General features: G+C 45.2%; 1 protein-coding gene and 1 long non-coding RNA gene across 2 annotated transcripts in view; one reads left to right on the top strand and one right to left on the bottom strand.

The window, feature by feature from the left end:
• Window positions 1-24,999, top strand: part of LOC144482285 (uncharacterized) — an 872,976-nt gene that overhangs the window by 6,813 nt on the left and 841,164 nt on the right. The window lies entirely within an intron of this gene.
• LOC144482309 (uncharacterized) lies at window positions 4,700-23,140 on the bottom strand. Its single transcript, XR_013495928.1, has 3 exons — window positions 23,017-23,140; window positions 21,998-22,186; window positions 4,700-10,632 (listed from the first exon to the last, which is right to left on the bottom strand). It is a non-coding gene; the product is annotated as an uncharacterized LOC144482309 (long non-coding RNA).

Here is a 24,999-nt window from a genome sequence, read left to right as displayed (position 1 = left end):
AGCACACATTCAAACTGTGGTAATTATACAATACATGGCAGCATTGTGAACAGTGAGGGGGTACTGCTGAAGCTCAAAGTTCCTGATACAGCTTGTGGATTGGTCAAACAAGACCAATTTAAAGCAGAGAAGTGTGAAATGATTTATTTCATTGGGAAGAAAAGGTTGAGACAATATAAAAGTAATGATACAATTGTAAAAGCATGCAGGAACAAGGGGCCTGCAGTTAAATGTGACACTAATAATTGCTGTTTGAGTGGCAGGTTGAGAGCATGGTTAATAAAGTATTTGGTTTTGTGAGCTTTATACGTAGGGACATAGAGTACAAGAGCAAGCAGGTTATGGGAAACCTGTATAAAACACTGGTTTGGCCTCAGTTGGAGTATTTGACTCTGATCTGGACAGCAGTCGTTGGAAAGGATGTGAAGGCATTGGAGAGGGTGCAATAAATCTCTGGGCATGGGTCCAGGGATGAGGAAGTTCAGTTACATCGGTAGATTGAGAATTTGGGTCTGTTCTCTTTGACGAAGAGAAGGTTGAGAGGAGATTTGATAGAAGTGTTCAGAATTGTGAAAGGAGTAAAAAATTCTGTGCTGGGACCTTACAGTTGGTAAAAGTTTTGTCCTGTGAATGTGTGGGTGTGAATATTGTGGAAGAGAGAGTGTATGAAAGGAGCGGGCGGGTCAGACTAATCCAACTGTGTTTGTGTGTCTGTTCTGATCATGTGGAGGGAATTGGAAGGAGCTGATAGGGAGAAGCTGTCATGTCCCAATCTTCCTCTGTCAGGAAGTGTTCCCCAAACTGAATGGACAGGGCACTTTCCCGGTTACACTTCTCCGGCAATGCTAAATATTCTGAGTATTTGTTTTAATGTGAAACATTTAAGATAATTATACAAACACAATAAATTGTTGAGAGGAAAGAAGAAACATTAAAAATGAAAATTCATGTTGACGTCTCTCTGCTGAACTTTTAGTCTTTCCAGTCTGGGCCAGTGGTCTGATTAATCCGATGGTGCTTTTCCCAGTCGCCTGTGTAACGTGGCTTGAATCCCGGCCTTCCAGGTTTTGAACTGCATAGCGGAGCATTTGAGAAAGTATTGGGGCTGAATGGCCTCATCTAGCTCTAGTCTTCCTTCCGTCTGGTGAGCTAATCTGACATCCAACCCAGAGTGGAAATGCTGCAGAGATTGTCTTAAAAATGGTCTCTAAGCTGAGGGAGTGACTGTAAATCTCGTCACCACTTCCATCCTGACTAATTTCCTCCACTTCAAACCGTCCATCAATGTCAGAAGGAGTCAGAACTGGAGTAAGAGACTCCACCAATGATTGAGGTCCCATCTTTGACCACTCGAGCATCCTGCCTTGCCTCACACCTTCTCTGTTCTCCAGCAGCGGTGATGTACCAGGGTCTTGGCTGCTCTGAATGGCCTGTTTGAGGGTCTCCTTGCTCCAAAGCAGATGACTTTTGATGTCTGCCAGCAAGTTGTTGAGATTTGGCTCCTCCTCATCTCCATCTCCAACTAGGACAGCACGGTAGCACAGTGGTTAGCACTGCTGCTTCACAGCTCCAGGGTCCCAGGTTCGATTCCCGGCTCGGGTCACTGTCTGTGTGGAGTTTGCACATTCTCTGCGTGGATTTTCTCCGGGTGCTCCGCTTTCCTCCCACAGTCCAAAGATGTGCAGGTTAGGTTGATTGGCCAGGTTAAAAATTGCCCCTTAGTGTCCTGAGATGCGTAGGTTAGAGGGATTAGCGGGTAAATATGTGGGGGTAGGGCCTGGGTGGGATTGTGGTCGGTGCAGACTCGATGGGCCGAATAGCCTCCTTCTGCACTGTAGGGTTTCTATGAACTTCAGACCAGTCGGGAACTTCCATCTTCCAAGCTTCTCGGGGCTGGTTGAACAGAAACAACAATAATTAAGGATTTTGCGGAGTTGTTACATTCGAGCAGATTTCCCCCTGGGGCATTTCATTAAACACCGGCTTTTTCACTTCATTATTAACTGCAGGAATGGCAATGGAATGTATTGGTCCATTTATCCTCACATAGGAGTTGGGATGTCATGTTGAAGTTGTACAAGACATTGGTAAGGCCCCGCTAGGAATACTGTGTACAGTTCTGGTCACACTGTTATAGAAAGGATATTATTAAATGAGAAAGACTGCAGAAAAGATTTACTATGATGCTACCGGGACTTGATGGTTTGAGTTATAAGGAGAGGATGAATAGTCTGGGACTTTTTGTCTGGAGCGTAGGAGTCTTAGGGATGATCTTATAGAGGTTATAAAATAATGAGGACCACAGATGAGGAAGATAGTCAACATCTTTTCCCAAAGTTAGGGGAGTCTAAAAGTGGGGGACACAGGTTTAAGGTGAGAGGGGAGAAACACAAAAGGGTCCAGAGGGGCAATTTTTTCACACAGAGGGTGGTGAGTGTCTGTAACGAGCTGCCAGAGGTAGTAGTAGAAGCGGTTACAATTTTGTCTTTTAAAAAGCATTTCGATAGTTGCATGGGTAAGATTGGTATAGAGGGATATGGGCCAAACGCAGGCAATTGGGAATAGCTTATTGGTAAAAACTGGACGACACGGATTAGTTGGGCTGAAGGGCCTGTTTACAGCTGTGAATGTCTGTGACTGTATGACTATGACTCTAGCCCTAACTGGAAATGATGCAGATTGTCACTGTCATTGCTGTAAGTGGGATGGGGACAATGCTCACTCACAGCATCTGTATCCATCTGAACAGCTGGCAGGTAGAACACAAAATCAATGGTAAACATTCTGTCAGCATCCAGTGAAACTGGGTAACTGTGGTAACGGGTCGGTACATTGACAACACAGGACTCTGTGACAATACCTTCATCCCCAACAGGGTAATGTCACCAGGATCCACAATTCCCCCAGTTTGGAGATTCCAGTCAGGAAGCAAGGAGCAAAGTGTAAGACACCAGAGAAAAGACAAAAGATTTTCATTTCTATCGAACCAATCATCATCTCTGGAGTTCCCAAAGGACAGTCAATGAATGACTTCTTTAAGAAGTCATAGAGTCAGAGAATTTTACAGCACAGAAAGAGGCCATTCGGCCCCTCGTGTATGCACCGGCCATCAGCACCTATCTATTCTAATCCCATCCCGATCTGGATGAGGGAACCAAACGTAACATTTCCACGTTTGCTGACAACACAAAACTGGGCGGAATTGTGAGTTGTGAGGATGATGTAAGGAGGCTTCAAGGTGATTTAGACAAGTTGAGTGAGTGAACAAGCACATGGTAGATGCAGCACAATGCGGCTAAATATGAAGTTATACACTTTGGTGTGAAAAACAGAAAGGACAGGATGAGAGGAGATCTGATTGAAAAATATACAATTCTAACAGGGCTGGACAGACTAGCTGCAGGAAGGATGTTTTCCTTGGTTGGGGAATGTAGAACAAGGGGACACAGTCTTAGGATATGGAGTACACCATTTAGAAATGAGATGAGGAGAGATTTCTTCACTTAGAGGGTGGTGAACCTGTGGAATTCTCTACCTCAGAAGCTGTGGCGACCAAGTCACTGCATATATTCAAGGAGGAGAGAGAGAAATTTTTAGATTTTAATGGCATCAAGGGGTATTGGGAAAAGCTGAGAATATGGAATTGCGATATAGGATCAGATATGATCACATTGAATGATGGAACAGGCTCAAAGGGCTGAATGGCCGACTCCTGTTCCGAGTTTCAATGTTTCCAAGTTCTGATGAAAGGTCACAGACCTGAAAAACTAACTCTGTTTCTCTCTGTAGACAGATGCTGCACAATCTGCTGAGCTTTCTTTTCTGTTTCATTTCAGATTTCCAGCGTCTGAACTGAACCCAGCCAGAGTCAGCACCTTCAGGAGAGAGAGAGAGAGGAATCAGTGAGTGTAGAACTGAACACAGCCAGAGTCAGCACCTTCAGGAGAGAGAGAGAGGAACCAGTGAGTGTAGAACTGAACCCAGCCAGAGTCAGCACCTTCAATAGAAAGAGAGGAACCAGTGAGTGTGGAACTGAACACAGCCAGAGTCAGCACCTTCAGGAGAGAGAGAGCAACCAGTGAGTGTGGAACTGAACCCAGCCAGAGTCAGCACCTTCAGGGGATAGAGAGAGGAACCAGTGAGTGTGGAACTGAACACAGCCAGAGTCAGCACCTTCAATAGAGAGAGAGAGAGGAACCAGTGAGTGTAGAACTGAACCAGCTAGAGTCAGCACCTTCAATAGAGAGAGAGAGAGGAACCAGTGAGTGTAGAACTGAACCAGCTAGAGTCAGCACCTTCAATAGAGAGAGAGAGAGGAATCAGTGAGTGTAGAATTGAACCCAGCCAGAGTCAGCACCTTCAGGAGAAAGAGAGAGAGGAACCAGTGAGTGTAGAATTGAACCCAGCCAGAGTCAGCACCTTCAGGAGAGAGAGAGGAACCAGTGAGTGTAGAACTGAACCCAGCCAGAGTCAGCACCTTTAGGAGAGAGTGAGAGGAATCAGTGAGTGTAGAACTGAACCCAGCCAGAGTCAGCACCTTCAGGAGAGAGCGAGGAACGAGTGAGTGTAGAATTGAACCCAGCCAGAGTCAGCAGCTTCAGCGGAGAGAGAGGAACCAGTGAGTGTAGAACTGAACCCAGCCAGAGTCAGCACCTTCAGGGGATAGAGAGGTAATTAATTTAAGCCCTGTATTCAAAATCAGAAGTAGAGAGGATTTGATTTGATTTGATTTATTATTGTCACATGTATTAACATATTGTTTCTTGCGCGCTATCCAGACAAAACATACCGTTCATAGAGAAGGAAATGAGAGAGTTCAGAATGTAGTGTTACAGGAAAGAGGGAACCAATGACCAGTGAGCTGAACGTCGGTCGTAGGGCAGTTGCTGGAGTCCATTATCAAGCGTTTGAAAAGCAGTGTTCTAATCAGATAAAGTCAGCATGGATTTACAAAAGGGAAATCATGCTTGACAAAACTACTAGAATTCTTTGAGGATGTAACTAGTAGAGTTGACCAGGGAGAACCGGTGGATGTGATTTATTTCGACTTTCAGAAGGCTTTGGACAAGGTCTTACATAACGGTTTTAAGTTATAAAGTTTAAAGTTTGTTTATTAGTGTCACAAGTAGGTTTACATTAACACTGCAATGAAGTTATTGTGAAAATCCCCCAGTCGCCATACTCTGCCGCCTGTTTGGGTAGATTGAGAGAATTTAGCATGGCCAATGCAACTAACCAGCATGCCTTTCAGACTGTGGGAGGAAACCAGAGCATCCAGAGGAAACGCACGCAGACACAGAGGGAACATGCAAACTCCACAAGTGACCCAAGCCAGGAATCGAACCCGGCTCCCTGGCGCTGTGAGACAGCAGTGCCAACCACTGTGCTGCCGTGCCACTCTGCTACTATGTAAAGTTAAAGTGGAGGCTTTGGAGAGGGTACAGAGGAGGTTTACCAGGATGTTGCCTGGTATGGAGGGGCTTGGTTATGAGGAGAGATTGGGGAAACTGGGGTTGTTCTCCTTGGAAAGATGGAGGATGAGGGGAGACTTAATAGCGGTGTATAAAATTATGAAAGGCATAGATAGGGTGAACGGTGGGAAGCTTTTCCCTGGGTCGGTGGTGACGTTCACGAGGGGTCATAGGTTCAAGGTGAAGGGGGGGAGGTTTAACACAGATATCAGAAGGACATATTTTACACAGAGGGTCGTGGGGGCCTGCAATGTGTTGCCGGGCAAGGTGGTGGAGGCGGACACACTGGGAACGTTTAAGACTTATCTAGACAGCTATATGAACGGAGTGGGAATGGAGGGATACAAAAGAGTGGTCTAGTTTGGACCAGGGAGCGGCGCGGGCTAATTGTTCTTTGTTTCTCGTTTCAAGTCTTCATTCTATGATCATCTTGCTGTTGCCAGTACAGAGCGAGACTGCGGATAGTTGGGAACCTGTCTCGGGGGCAGGGAATTCAGATGGTGTTCGTAAAGCAGAAGTGGAAATTAATAGGGTTGGGAAGCATTTTCTGATCAGGGCCAGTGTGATCTCCTGGACTTGTTTCGATCGCCTCAGGGGGTCGGAGAGGAAATTCCCAGATTTTTTTTTCCCCATATTGGCCCTGGGGTTTTTACTCTGGGTTTTCGCCTCTCCCTGGAGATCACATGGTCTGGAATGGGGGGGTGGGGGTGAGTTAATAGGTTGTGATGAACAAAGCATCGTAGCTGTGAGGGACAGCTCGGTGGATAGGATATTAGGATGTAGATAGGCTGGAAAATTGGGCGGGGATCCTGGATTCAGGATTCAATCCTGGACCGGGGAGCGGCGCGGGCTTGGAGGGCCGAAGGGCCTGTTCCTGTGCTGTATTGTTCTACATGGGATTGTGGGTAGCGTCTTGAGATGGATAGAAAGCTGGTTAGCAGACAGGAAGCAAAGAGATGGCATAAATGGGTCTTTTTCCAATTGGAAGGCAGTGATTAGTGGGGTACCGCAGGGATCTGTGCTTGGACCCCAACTGTTCATACTATATATTAATGATTTGGACACAGGAACTAAATGTATTATCTCCAAACATGTAGATGATACAATATTGGGTTGGAGGGTGAGCTGTGAGGAGCATGCAGAGATCCTCCAGCGTGATTTGGACAGGCTGAGTGTGTGGGCATCTGCATGGCAGATATGGTATAATGTGGATAAATATGCAGCGACCACTATGGGAATGTGGAAAATATGTAAGAAAATGTGGGTCCGTAATTCCCTTTCTTTAATATGGGGTGTGTCGTCTGGCACATTCATCAGTCTGTGTGGGTTTGTGATGATTTCTGGACTCTATTAGTACTACCATATCTGTGTGTCAGACTGATTAGTGTCATTCAGGATCAGGCTCAGGTGTTGTCAGTGAGTTCAGTAACAGTCTGTATCTGTCAGTGTCTGGTAATGGACATGTGCTGGAGAATGTTTCTGAATCTGTCAGTCACTGTTACTCTGACAGTGTGGGATTCATTACATAACCGAAGGCTCTGGGACAGTTTAACAGTCTGGATTCATTCCACATTGAAATTTCAGTGCAGAAACAGGCCATTGATGCTGTAGGTATTTTCAAAAAAAATTCTAATTTTTGCCTTGTATTAAATCACTTTGTGTGAGCACAATTGTGGAGGATCATGCATCTTTTCATCTAACACGCCATTGTTAAGTAAAGGTAAGTGTAATTCACATTTTAATAATCAAATTGATTCCTTTATCATTCACTGTGTTTGGGAGAACTTTATACTTGAATGTTGAGCTCAGTTTGACTGTGAGAATTATTACAATTTCTGCCCTACACGTCTGAGGCTTTAAGTCAGCTATGTGATCTGTATCTCAGTTTGTACCAATTTATATGTATCCTTATTACAATAATCAGTGTGTGTCTCAGATTATACAATCATTCAGTTCTATCTGGTATTTAATTGAATTGCAACTAATGCGACAATATTGCAGGCATGACACACTGACAATCTGATAGCGGGTGAGAATTTGGACTGGGATTTATGTATCTACCTGTCAGTGGTACTGACTTGGGATGACATGGAAACAATGTCTGTCTCTCCTGCTCTGATTGATTGTTGGATTGAAAATGTGTCTCTGCAACCGGTTCTGCTGCCTGAGACTGTGGAACTGATGCACTCTGAGAGAGAACAGACATACTGTGTGTGAGGAGCTCGCTGCACTGTTCACTGCAACTCAGGTGAGGAAACTTCAAACTCACATTGATTGGTTCAATGATTTGCCTGTCAGGAATAATTTACTCACTTACAGGTGAGGGAATAATACACAGCCCTTGTTCAATTTGATTTACTGTTGTCACATGTATTGGCAGACTGTGAAAAGTATTTTTTCTTGTGCGCTATACAAGCAAAGCATACCATTCATAGAGTACATGGGGAGAAAGAAATGACAGAGTGCAGAATGTAGTGTTACATTCATAACTAGTCTGCAGCAAAAGATCAATATAAGATAGGTCCATTCAAAAGTCTGATGGCAGCAGGGAAGATGCGGTTCTTGAGTTGGTTGGTACATGATCTCAGATGTTTGTATCTTTTTCCTGTTGAAAGAAGATGGAAGAGAGAATGTCCGGGGTGCATGGGGGTCTTTGATTATGGTGGCTGCTTTTCTGACGTGATGGGAAGTGCAGACGGAGTCAATGGATGGGAGGCTGATTTGTGTGATGGACTGCGCTACTATAAGAACTGTTCGTAGTTTAAGGCGGTCTTGGTAAGAGCAGGAGCCATACCAAGCTGTGATACATCTGGAAAGGGTATTTTCTTTGGTGCATCTGAAAAACTTGGTGAGAGTCATAGCGGAAATCATAGAAATTATAGAAACCCGACAGTGCAGAAAGAGGCCATCTGGCCCATCGAGTCTGCACCGACCACAATCCCACCCAGGCCCTACCCATATCCCTACACATTTACCCACAATTCCCTCTAACCTACACATCTCAGGACACTAAGGGGCAATTTTAGCATGGCCAATCAACCTAACCCGCACATCTTTGGACTGTGGGAGGAAACCGGAGCACCCGGAGGAAACCCACGCAGACACGAGGAGAATGTGCAAACTCCACACAGGCAATGCTGAATTTCCTTAGCCTCCTGAGAAATTAGAGGTCTTACTTAACTATAGTGTCAGCGTGGTAGGACCAGGACAAGTTATTGATGATCTCGACACCCAGAAATCTGAAGCTCTCGACAATTTCCATTTCACCCCCATTGATGTAGACAGGGGCATGTCCTCCACGATGCTTCCTGAAGTTAATGACAATCCCCTTTGTTTGGTTGACATTGAGGGAGAGATTATTGTCGTTGCCCTAATTTACCAGATTCTCTATCTCATTCCTATAGTCCGTCTCATCATTGTTTGAGATCCGACCCGCTATGGTGGTATCATCAGCAAACTTGAAAATAGATTTGAAGCGGAATTTGGCCACACGGTCATAAGTGTATAAGGAGCATCGTGAGGGGTTGAGGATACAGCCTTGTGGGGCACTGGTGTTGAGAATAATCATGGAGGAGGTGTCGTTGCTTATCTTTACTAATTGCGGTCTGTGGGTTAAGAAGTCGAGGATGCAGTCGCAGAGGGAGGAACCAAGCCCTAGCCATGGTGTTTGAAGATGGGTTTTGTAGGAATAATGGTGTTGAAGGCTGAGCTGTAATCAATAAATGGAAATCTGACATGTGTCTTTGTTATCCAGGTGTTCCAGGGTTGAGTGTACGGTCAGGGAGATGGCATCTACTGTGGACCTGTTGCAGCAGTAGGTAAACTGTCGTGGATCCAGGCAATCTGGGAGACTGGAGCTGATCCGTGCCATGACTAACCTTTCGAAGCAGTTCATAATGATGGATGTCAGAGCTACCAGGCAATAGTCATGAAGGCACGATGCCTGGCTTTTCTTTGGTACAGGGATGATGTCATCTTCTTGAAGCAGATAGGGACCTCAGATTGGTGAAAGGAGAGGTTAAAGATGTCAGCGAATACCCCTGCCAGCTGGTCCTCGCTGGATCTAAGTGCCTGTCCCCATACCCCATCCAGGCCAGTCGCTTTCCGCGGGTTAACTTTCAAGGCGGCTGATCTGAAGTCTGTGATGGTGACCTCGGATACAGTTCGGCCAAGGCTTTCAGAGTGGAGGGCATCCTCTCTCTTCCTCAAAACAGACATAGAATGCATTGAGCCCATCAGGGAGAGGGGCATTGTCGCTGGCAATTCGACATGCCTTCATCTGGTAGCCTGTTATGCCTTTCAGACCTTACCATAAACGGTGGGAGTCCATGTGGCGAGCCTCGGACTCTAGCCTGGTCCGGTACTGGCACTTGGCATCTTTGATGGTTCCCTGGAGGTCACATCTGGATTTCTTTACAGTTCAGGGTCCCCTGACTGGAACCCCTCGGACCTGGACTTCAGGAAGCAGTGGATATCCCTGTTCATCCATGCTTTCCGGTTGGGAAAAACATGGATTTGCTTCTTTGGTCAGTCTTCTATGCAATGACTAAGGAAGTCAGTTACTGTAGTGACGTACTCATTCAGGTGCTTATCTGAGGCCGCTGTACGGTCCATTCGGTGGATGGAGAAGCCCTGAGGTTGTAGGGCACTGTCCGTGAAACAGAGCACACAGCAGTCTCTCAGTTCCCTTTGAAAAGTGAGTCTGGTTTTAAGTTCATCTAGATTGTGTTCCAGAGATGGAACATTTGCCAGGAGTAAGCTGGGGAGGGGGGCCTTGGAACCACATTGTTTCAGTCTCACCTGCAAGCCTGCGCGTTTCCCACGCTTCCTGGGGTGGCTGCTTCCTGTCGTGCCTGTGAGACGGTGTTTAGTCTGTGGGATCAAGGGTGTAGCTGTATCCTGTTTCCGCTTTGGTTGGTGTGTGGGTGGAGGATTTGTTGCCATGGTCACGGTTCCTGTGTCGGCAGTCGGGTCTGAGCGGTCGGGAGTTCCGGGTCGCTGTCGGGCTGCGGTTTGAGTTTGGAGGGTGTTCACACCACACTCCGGCATGGACGGGTTGAAGGCCGGTTAGTGGATGGGGTCACGGCTGGGTCCACGTGTTCGGGTTCTCCGGGTCACTGCCAGGTCGGGGTCTCCCTTCCGAGGTCAGAGGATCTCTTGTCTTGCAAATAAATTTAAAAGAGCAGTTTTAGTAATTTATAAATCTCAGTACATAATCATAATGAACATCCACAAAGGAACCCCAGTGATACAAACATTGTCAATGTGTGACTGCAGGCCTCAGTGTCTGTGTAAGAGATGCATGATCAGTGGCGGTAGGTGCTATGACAATTCAATGACATTCAGATAGAACTGAAACCCTGCACTGCTCCATGAATGGGATAACCGGATGGAGCAGGGACATTTGTAATGTTCATATTTCCATTCATTGCTCCCGTGTGATTAACCAGATCGTAATCAAAACCAAACAGTCTCTGTTTAAAATGTGTCCATCCTCGTTCTCACCTGGTGCCTGCAAGAGCTGCTCTTTGTCTAACTCCCCACATCCTGACTGTCTGCCTCTGCTTCCAATCTTCACTGTCCAATCACAGCAAACCAGGGGAGACTGGAATTAGAGTCATTACCGTATGGAAGGAGGCCATTCGCCACATCCAGTCCATGCTGGTTCTCCATGGAGCAATCCAGTCAGTCCCATTCTCCTGCTCTATCCCCATAGCCCGACAAGTTTATTTCCCTCAAATGTCCCTCCAAATTCCTCTTTGAAATAATTCATCATCTCGGCTTCCAACCTCAGAGACAGCAACTTCCAGGTTGTCACTCACTGCATGAGAAGTTCTTCCACACATCCCCCCAGTATGTCTTCCAAAACCTTCAACTTGTGCCCCCTCGTCCTTAAACTATCAGTGATTGGGATTAGCTTTTCTTTGTCTACCTGAACCACACCAGCCATAATCCTGTCCACCTCTATCAGATCTCTCTCTCAATCTGCTTTGCTCCAAAAAGATCAACCCCAGCTTCTGCAACCTAACTTTGTGGCTAAAACCCCTCATTGCTGAAACCATTCTGGTCAATCTCCTCTGCACCCGCTGAACCACCGTCACATGTTTCCTCAAGTGTGCTGAGCAGAACTGGACTCAATGCTTCAGCTGTGATCCAATCAGAGTTTTCTAAAGGCTCAGCATAACTTGCATGATTCTGTACTCAATGCCTGTGTCCTCATGGAGAGGGTCACTCATGTGGACGAGGAGGGTTTGAACTAAACTGGCAGGGGGATGGGCACCATTATATAGAAGTGGAAAAGAGGAATATCTAGAGAAAGAACAAAAATCACCGGCTCCAACGCACGCCTCCCTGATGAGCTCAATGCATTCTGTGCCCGCTCTGAGCAAGAGGTCAGCGAGAGCACGCGCTCCACCCTGGAAGCCTGAGATGAATCTGTATCTGAGGTCACCATTGCAAATGTCAGAGCAGCTTTCTCAGAGGTCAACCCAAGGAAAGTGACTGCCTCGGATGGGGTACCCGGACAAGCACTCAGATCCTGCATGGATCAGCTGGCGGGCGCATTCGCAGACATCTTCAACCTCTTGTTACAACAATCTGAGGTCCCTACCTGTTTCAAGACGACGACCATCATCCCAGTACCAAAGAAAAGCTAAGCAGCGTGCCTCAATGACCATTATCCAGTGGCTCAGACATCCATCATTAAGAAGTGCATTGAAAGATCATGGCACAAATCAATTCCAGCCTCCCAGACTATCTGGATGCACGACAGTTCGCCTACCAGCGCAACAGGACACAGCAGACGCCATCTCCCTGCCCCTGCACTCAGCCCTGGAACACCTCGATAACAAAGACACTTACAGCAGACTTCTATTTATTGACTACAGCTCAGCCTTCAACACCAATATTCCTACAAAACTCATCTCCAAACTCCGTGGCCTGGACCTCGGCTCCTCTCTCTGCGACTGGATATTGAACTTCCTAACCCACAGGCCACAATCAGAAAGGAGAAGCAACAACACCTCCTCCACGATCATCCCCAACACTGGTGCCCCACAAGGCTATGTTCTCAGCCCCCTACTATACTCCTGTGACTGTGTGGCCAAATTCCCCTCCAATTCGATTTTCAAGTTTGCTGACGACACCACCGCAGTGGGCCGGATCGCAAACAATGATGAGAGAGTTCAGGAACGAGATAGAGAATCTGGTGAACTGGTGCAGTGACAATAATCTGTCCCCCAATGTCAACAAAATGAAGGAGATTGTCATCTACTTCAGGAAGCATAAGAGAGAACATGCCCCTGTCTACATTAACGGGGACGAAGTAGAAATGGTCGATAGCTTCATGTTTTTAGGTGTCCAGATCACCAACAACCTGTCCTGGTCCGGCTCATGCCGACACTATAGTTAAGAAAGCACCACCAACGTCTATACTTTCTCAGCAGACTAAAGAAATTTAGCACATCAGCTACGACTCTCACCAACTGTTAGAGATGCACCATAGAAAGCATTATTTCTGGTTGTATCACAACTTGGTTTGGCTCCTGCTCTGCCCAAGACTGCAAGAAACTACAAAATGTTGTGAATGTAGCCCAATCCATCACGCAAACCAGCCTCCCATCCATTGACTCTGTATACACTTCCTGCTGCCAGCCAGCAGAATTCAGGACCCCACTCACCCCGGACATCATCTCTTCCACCTTCTTCCGTTGGGAAAAAGATAGAAAAGTCTGAGGTCACGTACCAACCGACTCAAGAACAGTTTCTTCCCTGCTGCTGCCAGACTTTTGAATGGACCTACCTTGCATTAAGTTGATCTTTCTCTACACCCTAGCTATGACTACATTCTGCACTCTCTCCTTTACTTCTCTATGAAAGGTATGCTTTGTCTATATAGCGCGCAAGAAACAGTAATTTTCACTGCATACTCATACACGTGAAAATAATAAATCAAATCATATAAGGTAGGAGTAGATGAAGAAGGAATCGCAGTGGAATACAAGGATAGGTTTGGAAAGCATGTGTGTAATCACACAAAGTGTCATCGAGTCAGAGGTTTACAGCATGGAAACAGGCCCTTTGGCCCAACTGGTCCATACCACCCCGTTTTTTAACCCCCTAATCTAGTCCCAATTGCCTGCATTTGGCCCATATCCCTCTGTACCTATCTTACCCATGTAACTGTCTCAACGCTTCTTAACAGACAAAATTGTACCCACCTCTACTACAACTGTGGCAGCTTGTTCCAGACACTTATCACCTTCTGGGTGAAAAAATTGCACCTCTGGACTCTTTTATATCTCTCCCCTCTCACCTTAAACCTATGCCCTCTCGTTTTAGACTCCCCTACCTTTGGGAAAAGATATCGACTATCTAGCTGCCCGATGCTCCTCATTATTTTATATTAATTAGGAACAAAATGTGGAATCATTATGGGTAGAGATGAGGAATAGTAGAGGGAGAAAGACACTAGTAGGTGTGGTATATAGGCCCCCAAATAATAATGTTGAGGTAGGGAGGGCTATAAACAAGCAGATAAGGGATGCGTGTAAAAACGGAACGGCAATAATCATGGGGGACTTCAACATGCACATTGACTGGCAGACTTAAGTCAGTAAGGGTGGAATGGAGGAAGAGTTCTTAGAATACTGTCGGGATAGTTTCCTTGAACAGCATGTTACGGAACCGACGAGGGAACGAGCTATTTTGGATCTGGTATTGTGTAACGAGGTAGGTAGAATTAAGGATCTTATTGTGAAGGACCCTCTTGGGTCTAGTGACCACAATATGGTCGAGGTCGAATTTCTGATTCAGATGGAAGAGGAGAAAGTTTGGTCCCAAACCAGTGTCCTCTGTTTGAACAGAGGGAAATATGATAGGAAGAGGGATGAATTGGCTAAGGTAGACTGGGAGAGCAGGCTGGCAGGTAGGATAGCTGAGGAACAGTGGAGGATTTTTAAGGAGATCCTTTTCAGTTCTCAGCAAAAATATATTCCAGCAAAAAACAAGGATTGTAAGAAAAGGGAGAACCAGCCGTGGATAACGAAGGAAATAAAGGAGAGTATTAAAATAAAAACAGCTGCGTACAGAGTGGCCAAAAAAAGTGGAGAAACAAGTGATTGGGAAAAATTTAAGAAACAACAAAGAGAGACTAAGAAAGCGATAAAGAAAGGAAGGATAGACTATGAAGCTAGGCTAGCAATTAATATAAAAAATGATAGTAAAAGTTTTTATAAATATATAAAAAGGAATAGAGTGGCTAGAGTGAATGTTGGACCCTTGGAGGACGAGAGGGGGGAGTTAATAGTGGGAAATGAGGATATGGCTGAGTCTTTAAATAAGTTTTTTGTGTCGGTCTTCACGGTGGAGGACACAAATAGTTTGCCAAACATTAACGATAGAGGGTTAGCAGCAGGAGAAATACTTAATACAATTAATGTTACCAGAGAGGCAGTGCTGGGTAGACTAATGGGACTGAAGGTGGACAAGTCCCCGGGTCCGGATGGAATGCATCCCAGGGTATTGAAAGAAATATCAGAGGTAATAGTGGATGCGTTAGTGATTATTTATCAAAACTCGTTGCATTCTGGGGTAGTGCCGGTTGATTGGAAAATGGCTAATGTTACGCCGCTGTTTAAAAAAGGAAGGAGACAAAAGGCGGGTAACTATAGGCCGGTCAGCTTAACGTCTGTAGTAGGGGAAATGCTGGAATCCATTATTAAAGAGGAGATAGCAGGGCATCTGGATAGAAATGGTTCGATCAATCAGACGCAGCATGGATTCATGAGGGGAAAGTCGTGCTTGACGAACATGTTGGATTTTTATGAAGATGTGACTAGGGCGGTTGATGGAGGAGAACCGGTGGATGTGGTGTTTTTGAATTTCCAAAAGGCGTTTGATAAGGTGCCCCATAAAAGGCTGCTGAAGAGGATTAGGGCACACGGAGTTGGGGGTAGCGTGTTAAAGTGGATTGGGGACTGGCTATCCGACAGGAAGCAAAGAGTCGGAATAAATGGGTGTTTTTCCGGTTGGAGGAAGGTAACTAGTGGCGTGCCGCAGGGATCGGTACTCGGGCCGCAACTGTTTACCATTTATATAGATGATCTGGAGGAGGGGACGGAGTGTAGGGTAACGAAGTTTGCAGACGACACAAAGATAAGTGGAAAAGTGAATCGTGTGGAGGACGGAGAAGATCTGCAGAGAGATTTGGACAGGCTGAGTGAGTGGGCGAGGATATGGCAAATGGAGTATAACGTTGATAAATGCGAGGTTATACACTTTGGAGGAAATAATAACAAATGGGATTACTATCTCAATGGAAACAAATTAAAACATGCTACCGTGCAAAGGGACCTGGGGGTCCTTGTGCATGAGACGCAAAAGCCCAGTCTGCAGGTACAACAGGTGATCAAGAAGGCAAATGGGATGTTGGCCTATATCGCGAGGGGGATAGAATATAAAAGCAGGGATGTCTTGATGCACCTGTACAAGGCATTGGTGAGGCCGCAGCTGGAATACTGTGTGCAGTATTGGTCCCCTTATATGAGGAAGGATATATTGGCATTGGAGGGAGTGCAGAGAAGGTTCACCAGGTTGATACCGGAGATGAGGGGTTTGGATTATGAGGAGAGGCTGAGGAGATTGGGTTTGTACTCGTTGGAGTTTAGAAGGATGAGGGGGGATCTTATGGAGACTTATAAGATAATGCGGGGGCTGGATAGGGTGGAGGCGGAGAGATTCTTTCCACTTAGTAAGGAAGTTAAAACTAGAGGACACAGCCTCAAAATAAAGGGGGGTCGGTTTAAGACAGAGTTGAGGAGGAACTTCTTCTCCCAGAGGGTGGTGAATCTCTGGAATTCTTTGCCCACTGAGGTGGTGGAGGCTACCTCGCTGAATATGTTTAAAGCGCGGATGGATGGATTCCTGATCGGTAAGGGAATTAAGGGTTATGGGGATCAGGCGGGTAGGTGGTACTGATCCACGTCAGATCAGCCATGATCTTATTGAATGGCGGGGCAGGCTCGAGGGGCTAGATGGCCTACTCCTGCTCCTATTTCTTATGTTCTTATGTTCTTATAACACTCTATAACATCACCCCTCAGCCTTGTATGCTTCAGAGAAAAACGTCCCAGTCTATCCAGCCTCTCCTTATAATTCAAACCATCAAGTCTCGGTAGCATCCTATAAATCTTTTCTGCACTCTTTCTTATTTAATAATATCCTTTCTATAATGTGACCAGAACTGTACACAGTATTCCAAGTGTGGCCTGATCAATAGAACCATAGAAAATTACAGCTCAGAAACAGGCCTTTTGGCCCTTCTTGTCTGTGCCGAACCATTTTTTGCCTCGTCCCATTGACCTGCACTTGGACCATATCCCTACACACCCCTCTCATCCATGAACCCGTCCAAGTTTTTCTTAAATGTTAAAAGTGACCCCGCATTTACCACTTTATCCGGCAGCTCATTCCACACTCCCACCACTCTCTGCGTGAAGAATCCCCCCCTAATATTCCCTTTAAACTTTTCTCCTTTCACCCTTAACCCATGCCCTCTTGTACAACTTCGACAAGACGTCCCAATGTCTTGTACAATTTCAAATACCCAATGTCTTGTACAACTTCAACAAGACGTCCCAACTCCTGTATTCAATATTCTGTAAGAAGTTTAACAACACCAGGTTAAAGTCCAACAGGTTTATTTGGTAGCAAAAGCCACACAAGCTTTCGGAGCTCTTAGCCCCTTCTTCAGGTGAGTGGGAATTCTGTTCACAAACAGAGTTTATAAAGACACAGACTCAATTTACATGAATAATGGTTGGAATGCGAATACTTACAACTAATCAAGTCTTTAAGAAACAAAACAATGTGAGTGGAGAGAGCATCAAGACAGGCTAAAAAGATGTGTATTGTTTCCAGACAAGACAGCCAGTGAAACTCTGCAGGTCCACGCAACTGTGGGAGTTACAAATAGTGTGACATGAACCCAGTATCCCGGTTGAGGCCGTCCTCGTGTGTGCGGAACTTGGCTATCAGTTTCTGCTCAGCGACTCTGCGCTGTCGTGTGTCGCGAAGGCCGCCTTGGAGAACGCTTACCCGAATATCAGAGGCCGAAAGCCCGTGACCGCTGAAGTGCTCCCCAACAGGAAGAGAACAGTCTTGCCTGGTGATTGTCGAGCGGTGTTCATTCATCCGTTGTCGCAGCATCAACGGATGAATGAACACCGCTCGACAATCACCAGGCAAGACTGTTCTCTTCCTGTTGGGGAGCACTTCAGCGGTCACGGGCATTCGGCCTCTGATATTCGGGTAAGCGTCCTCCAAGGCGGCCTTCGCGACACACGACAGCGCAGTCGCTGAGCAGAAACTGATAGCCAAGTTCCGCACACACGCGGACGGCCTCAACCGGGATATTGGGTTCATGTCGCACTATTTGTAACTCCGACAGTTGCGTGGACCTGCAGAGTTTCACTGGTTGTCTTGTCTGGAGACAATACACATCTTTTTAGCCTGTCTTGATGCTCTCTCCACTCACATTGTTTCGTTTCTTAAAGACTTGATTAGTTGTAAGTATTCGCATTCCAACCATTATTCATGTAAATTGAGTCTGTGTCTTTATAAGCTCTGTTTGTGAACAGAATTCCCACTCACCTGAAGAAGGGGCTAAGAGCTCCGAAAGCTTGTGTGGCTTTTGCTACCAAATAAACCTGTTGGACTTTAACCTGGTGTTGTTAAACTTCTTACTGTGTTTACCCCAGTCCAACGCCGGCATCTCCACATCTTCAATATTCTGACCAGTGAAACGAAGCATGCTGAATGTCTTCTTCACCATTCTGTCCACCTGTGTCTTCACTTTCAAGGAGCTATGAACCTGTACCCCGAGATCTCTTTGTTCTATAACGCTCCCCAACTTCCTGCTATTAACTGACTAAGTCCTGCCCTGGTTCGATCTACCAAAATGCATCACCTTGCATTTGTCGAAATTAAACTACATCTGCCATTCGTCAGCCCACTGGCCCAATTGATCACACTACTGTTGCAATCCTAGATAACCTTCTTCACTGTCCACTATGCCAGCAATCTTGGTAACATAGTGGACAGTGTGGTGAATAAGGTTGGTGAGTTAGAAGCACAAATAGCCACATAGGAACACAAGAGAGTGTCAATGTTGAAAATGCGGTCTGGAAATGGAGAGAACCGGGCGATTACTATTCAATACAATGTGAACAGAAAAGAGAGAAGGGTAAAAGGTAGGTGTGGTGAGAAGGAAATAGAGCAGCAAATCTACAGGCAGATCATGCATTGTAGATACAGAATTAATTCCATTCTCACACAGACTGACAGGAAGGTTGACCACATGATCCAAGTGTCTGGAGGTGGTCACTTGAGTAACAGTGATCATTGTGTCACAAGCTTGATATTAGCGAGGAACAATCTAAAGTAGCACTTCTGAACGGGAAGAGGACTAACCTCAATGGGAGGAGCTGGAATTGAGCCAGAGTAAACTGGAGCCAAAATCTGACAGGAAAAGCTGTCACAGAACAATGGGTGATCTTTCAGGAGATGTTTCAGGTACAGACTCGGTACATTCTAATCAGGGTGAAAGGGAGGGGAACCAAAGCCAGGGCTCCTTGGAGGATGAAGAAGATAGAAAGTATAATGAAACAATGAAGAGGCCATTTGATTGAGTTTTTTGAAGGGGTAACCAAGAAGGTAGATGAGGGCAGTGCAGTTGATGTTGTCTACATGGACTTTAGCAAGGCCTTTGACAAGGTACCGCATGGTAGGTTGTTGCATAAGGTTAAATCTCACAGGATCCAGGGTGAGGTATCTAATTGGATACAAAATTGACTTCTTGACAGAAGCCAGATGGTGGTTGTAGAGAGTTGTTTTTCAAACTGGAGGCCTGTGACCAGGGATGTGCCTCAGGGATCTGTGCTAGGTCCACTGTTATTTGTCATTTATATTCATAATTTGATGAGAATATATGAGGAATGGTTAGTAAGTTTGCAGATGACACTACGATTGGTGGCAGAGTGGACAGTGAAGAAAGTGATCTCCAATTGCAAGGGGATCTTGATCAATTGGGCCAGTGGGCTGACGAATGGCAGATGGAGTTTAAATGCGAGGTGATGCATTTTGGTAGATTGAACCAGGGCAGGACTGACTCAGTTAATAGTAGGGCATTGGGGAAAGTTACAGAACAAAGAGATCTAGGGGTACATGTTCATAGCTCCTTGAAAGTGGAGTCACAGGTGGACAGAGTGGTGAAGAAGGCATTCGGCATGCTTGGTTTCATTGGTCAGAACACTGAATACAGGACTTGGAATGTCTTGTTGAAGTTGTACAAAACATTGGTAAAGCCACACTTGGAATACTGTGTGCAATTCTGGTCACCCTATTTTAGAAAGGATATTATTAAACTAGAAAGAGTGTAGAAAATATTTACTAGGATGCTACCGGGACTTGATGGATTGAGTTATAAGGAGATGCTGGATAAACTGGGACTTTTTCTTCTGGAGCGTAGGTGGTGATCTTATAGAGGTCTATAAAATAATGAGGTGCCCAGATCAGCTGGATAGTCTATATCTTTTCCCAAAGGTAGGGGAGTCCAAAACTAGAGGGGAGAGATACAAAAGTGTCCAGAGGGGCAATTTTTTCACAGAGGATGGTGAGTGTCTGGAACAAGCTGCCAGAGGTAGTAGTAGAGGCGGGTACAATTTTGTCTTTTAAAAAGCATTTGGATAGTTACATGGGTACAATGGGTATAGAGGGATATGGGCCAAATGCGGGCAATTGGGATTACCTTGACTTTGTTTTTTAAAAAAAGGGCGGCATGGACAAGTTTGGCCGAAGGGCCTGTTTCCATGTTGTAAACCTCTATGACTCTATGCATATCAGAAGAATTCTTCAAGTGAGAACCATTAGAGTGTGGAATTCACACTCTATCTGTCCATCTCTGTTACTGTATGAGAATGTGGAGTTAACTCATTCCCGCTATCTGTCAATCTGTACATGAGAGCACGATTCACTCTGTCAGTCTCTGTTACTGTATCTCAGGGTGGAACGACAGTGAATTTCTTCCTGTCAGTTTATTTGAGGATGGATTAATTCTCTGATGTGTCAGCCTGTATTCGTGCAAGTGAGTGTGGAATTAAATTGATTCGCCAGTCTCAGTTCCTGTGTTTCAGTTTGCAATTACCTCTCTTGGGGCATCTTGACAAGTACATGAATGAGATGGGAATAGAGGGATATGGTCCCCAGAAGCGTTGGGGGTTTTAGTTAAATCAGGCAGCATGGTTGGTGCAGGCTTGGAGGGCCGAAGGGCCTGTTCCTGTGCTATAATTTTCTTTGTTCTCTGTCCTACCCTGGGGGTTGATTTGCTCAGTTGGCTGGACAGCGGGACCGTGATGCAGAGTAACCCCAACAGCGTGAGTTCATATTCCTGTACCAGCTGAGGATATTCATGAAAGGAGAGAGCAGCCTATGATCATCTGGGACTGTGCTGAATTTAGCCATTACCTTTCTGTCCATCTTTGTTAGCGTATGTGAATATAGAATTAATTCTGTATCTGTTATTCTGCATTACTGTATGTGAATGGGGCATTAACACTGTTCATCTCTGATTTGCACATGAAGCTGGAATTAACTCTTCTCTATTCTTTATCCTTTACTGCAGTGTGGCATTAACACTCTGTCAATCTCTATTACTGTGTGTAGATGTGGAATTGACTCAATCAATTGATAATAATGTCTGTGTCAGTGTCTGATAGTGTATGGAAGTGGGTCACTGTCAGCTTAGCAAACTGCAGCGAGTGGAGGCTGATTCCTGAGATGAAGGAGTTCTCTTATGAGGAAAAATTAAACAAGTCTGGCCAATTTTCAGTGGAGAAGAATGAGTGAGGATCGTACTAAAACATATAAGATTCTCAAGGGCTTGACAGTGTAGATGCTGACTGGGATGTTGCAATGTGTAGGGGGAAACTGGAACTAGAGGCACAAGATAAAGCATCTCCAATTTAAGATGGAGATTAGGAGGAATTACTTATTTTAAGGGAACCTTAATTTTTGTCATTGAATAGATTCAATCTTGAGTTAGACAGATTTTTGAGCTACAAGAGAATCATGGGTTATGGGGACAGGTACTGAAGTGGGGTGGAGGCCACAATCAGATCAGCCATGATCTTACTGAATGGCAGAACAGGCCTGATGGGCTGAATGGCCTTCTCCTGCTCCTTTTTCTTATGTTCTGGTAGTGTGTGTGTGGGACTAACTCTTTTTCTCAGTCTCTGTTACAGTTTTCAGTGTGGAATTAACTCAGTCTGATACTGCATATCAATGTGGAATTGATTCTCTGTCCAACACTTATTGTATGTGAGTGTGCAATGTTTCTTTAACTGTACAAGACACAGTTAATGATCTTTGATCAGAAGTGTTTTGACCCTACTGCTCTCAAATTTACTCAGAATTAAACCCATCACTTTCTCCTGCTTCTACAGACCAAAGTCACCCAAAGAAAAACATACCTTCACAGAAACTGAGGGGTCAAATTCCAAAACCAACATCCAGCTTGATTCAAAATCGCTCTTAATTTGTCTATTTCAGGCCTCAGTTTTCTGAGCAACAGCTGCAATAATTCACAGGTGAAATCATGTGGACGCTGGACATCTGAAACAAGGTGAAAATTCTGGAATACACAACAGGTCAGGCAGCATCTGTGGAGAGAGAAACAGAGTTCATGTTTCAGCTCACTGACAATCAGCCTACAATAAACTACTTGCTGATATCTGCTCATGGCGGCCGCAGTTCCCACATGAGGAGGTAATGGTGTAGTGGTATTGTCACTGGACTTGTGACCCAGAGGTCCAGTGCAATTCAATGGGACCTGATTATCACCTCAGCACAGTGTGCAATTTGAGCTCAATTAAAATCTGGAATTAAAGGTCTAATGATGGCCATGTTGTAAAAACCCATTTGGTTCACTGATACCCCTTTAGGAAAGGAAACCCACCCACATTACCTGTTCTGGCCGACCTGTGACTCCAGACCCACAGTATGTTTTTGACTCTTTAATGCCCTCTGAAATGGCCTAACAAGCCACTCAGTTCAAGGGAAATTAGTGCAATAAATGCTGGCCAAGCCAGTTATGAACACATCACATGAATGAAAACAATTATCTGCGCCCCAGAAAGCGCTCTATCCAACACACTGACTTGCCCAGGCACTGAGAATGGGCACGCTCCCCAGGGGCAGCTGCAGGACAACCGGTGCAGGAACTTTCCTCACTGCCACTTGTCTCCCATTCCACCAAGCTGCCTGTGTCCTTTTGAAGTTTTCCACTTTCCTCCTCACAGTTGCCAATGCCTCCAAGTTTGGTGGCGTGTGGAAATGTTGAGCTTGTGTCCTGTACACCAAGGTGTGTGTCATTAATATATATCAGGAAGAGCAGGGCTCCTAACACCGAGCCCTGGGGAACTCCACTGGAAACCTTCCTCCAGTCTGAGAAACAACCATTAACCACTGCTCTCTGTTTCCTCTCACTCACACTGTTCCATATGGGGCGGTGAGGGTGGCCTCGCTGCACCATCCGCTTCATGGTGCCGCTCCCTCGCCGCACATCCGCCGGACCCGGACGCCTCGGCTCCGACCTCTGACTCGGTATTACTGCCGCTGCGCGCGACCCCGCTGAACTTCCGGGAACAGCACCGCGCATGCTCCGCGCAGACATACGGTTTCCGAGGACGCGGCCGAATGGCAGCTGCGCCGTGCGGACCATTCTGAATGAGATCGACCATATTCACCCGCGCGCTGTATCCTGGGTTAGTTATGGTGTTGAAATGCCGGCGTTGGACTGGGGTAAATACAGTAAGAGTTTTAGCAACACCAGGTTAAAGTCCAACAGGTTTATTTGGTAGCAAATGCCATTAGCTTTCGGAGCGCTGAAAGCTAATGGCATTTGCTGCCAAATAAACCTGTTGAACTCTAACCTGGTTTTAATTAAACTCTTCCTGGGTTAGTTACACAGGCCACCATTACATTGAATAAAACAGCACAAGGAATTAAATTTAAACCCATCAGCATTCCGAAAGAGATTTCCTCTCCCTTTAGTGTAATACTTCCTCTTATCTAAAGTACAGCCTCAAAATGTATTCCTATCCTTATTTGTCCAATGACATTTTGAATTTACTTTTCATTCTAATTGGCTTCGATTACAGGCATCATATTCAAGATCACAGCAATTTGCTGCCCAATAGAACGACAAATGTGTTCCCTGACGGTTTTCTTTGTTCTTTTATATCATTCACAACGAACCCGTGCCATTGTTTCACAGAAACATTTTCTTTCAATTTACTCCATTGAAACTGATCACGATTTTACTCACCTCTCTGAAAACTCCTCTCAACCTTAGTACTGACTTCAAACGGTATGAATGCAGGCAGTATGAATTTAGTTTCGAAGTTCTGTAATTACATAACAAGTGAGCTGCTGCAGAGACAAACAGTTAATAGCAAATATTTCAGATCAACATCTGCCCATCAGAACTGGTTGAAGTTAGAAATGTAATACATTACAGGCAAATGGAGAGGAGAGGGGCTCATGTGAAAAAGAACGAAATGGAATATCTGTGACATGCACACATGCATTAAATAATAAGAATTAGTTACACAATGAAAGGGATAATCACCAGATACATAAAGTAAGAAAAATCTGAATGGAGGAGAGGTGCTCTGAACACCAGGAAAGACCCAGGACAGAATGATCCACGTGAGAGTGAGATGCAGAATGAAAATGGCAGGTGACTAGAAACTGTTATCAGAAATTCAATCATCATTGTGAACTAATTGGAAATGTTCCAAGTGTGGGACATGGGAGCGACACACTTGAGAACCCTGCCAGCCACAGAGCAGTGAGAGGATTGGTTGAGGAAAGGGAAGAAATATCAGAAGTTCCCGAATGGAAGGCCGCATTACCTTTCCTCACAGTTCAGTGTCTATATGCAGGAGAATTAGCTTTTGCAACATTATATTTTTTCTAAAATTTCACTGCTAATGATGTGCTCTGCATTGGTAGATTGAATGACTGCTTTGTGGAACATCTCCCATCAGTCCAGAAGCATGACTCAGATCCAATCCTGAACGAGAATCCCAAACCTAAATAAAGTAAACTAGGAAGTTATGAGAGGTGAGTTTGCTAAAATAGATTACAGATCAATAGATTCATAAAATGGCATAACGGTCGATAGGCAATGGCTAATATTTAATGTTTAATATTTAAGGCATAGTTGTATGTAATGAAAGAGTTATACATTCCTTTCCGGCACGTAAACATAACTGGAAAGTGCCCCAATCATGGCTAACAAAATAAATTAAGTAGTATTGGATCCAAAGAAGAATATGAGATTATAAAAGCGTGGAGCATCAGTAGGCCATTTGTCAGCTCGAGCCTGCACCGCCATTCAATAAGATCATGGCTGATCTTTTCATGAACACTACACAAATGATCAGTCGGTCCATTCTCCTTTGCCTGT

This window comes from Mustelus asterias, unplaced genomic scaffold (genome assembly GCF_964213995.1).
Source record: "Mustelus asterias unplaced genomic scaffold, sMusAst1.hap1.1 HAP1_SCAFFOLD_35, whole genome shotgun sequence".
In the NCBI taxonomy this organism is placed as follows: domain Eukaryota; kingdom Metazoa; phylum Chordata; class Chondrichthyes; order Carcharhiniformes; family Triakidae; genus Mustelus; species Mustelus asterias.
The sequence above is the reverse complement of the archived record's forward strand: the minus strand, read 5'-3'. Positions and strand labels throughout refer to the sequence as shown.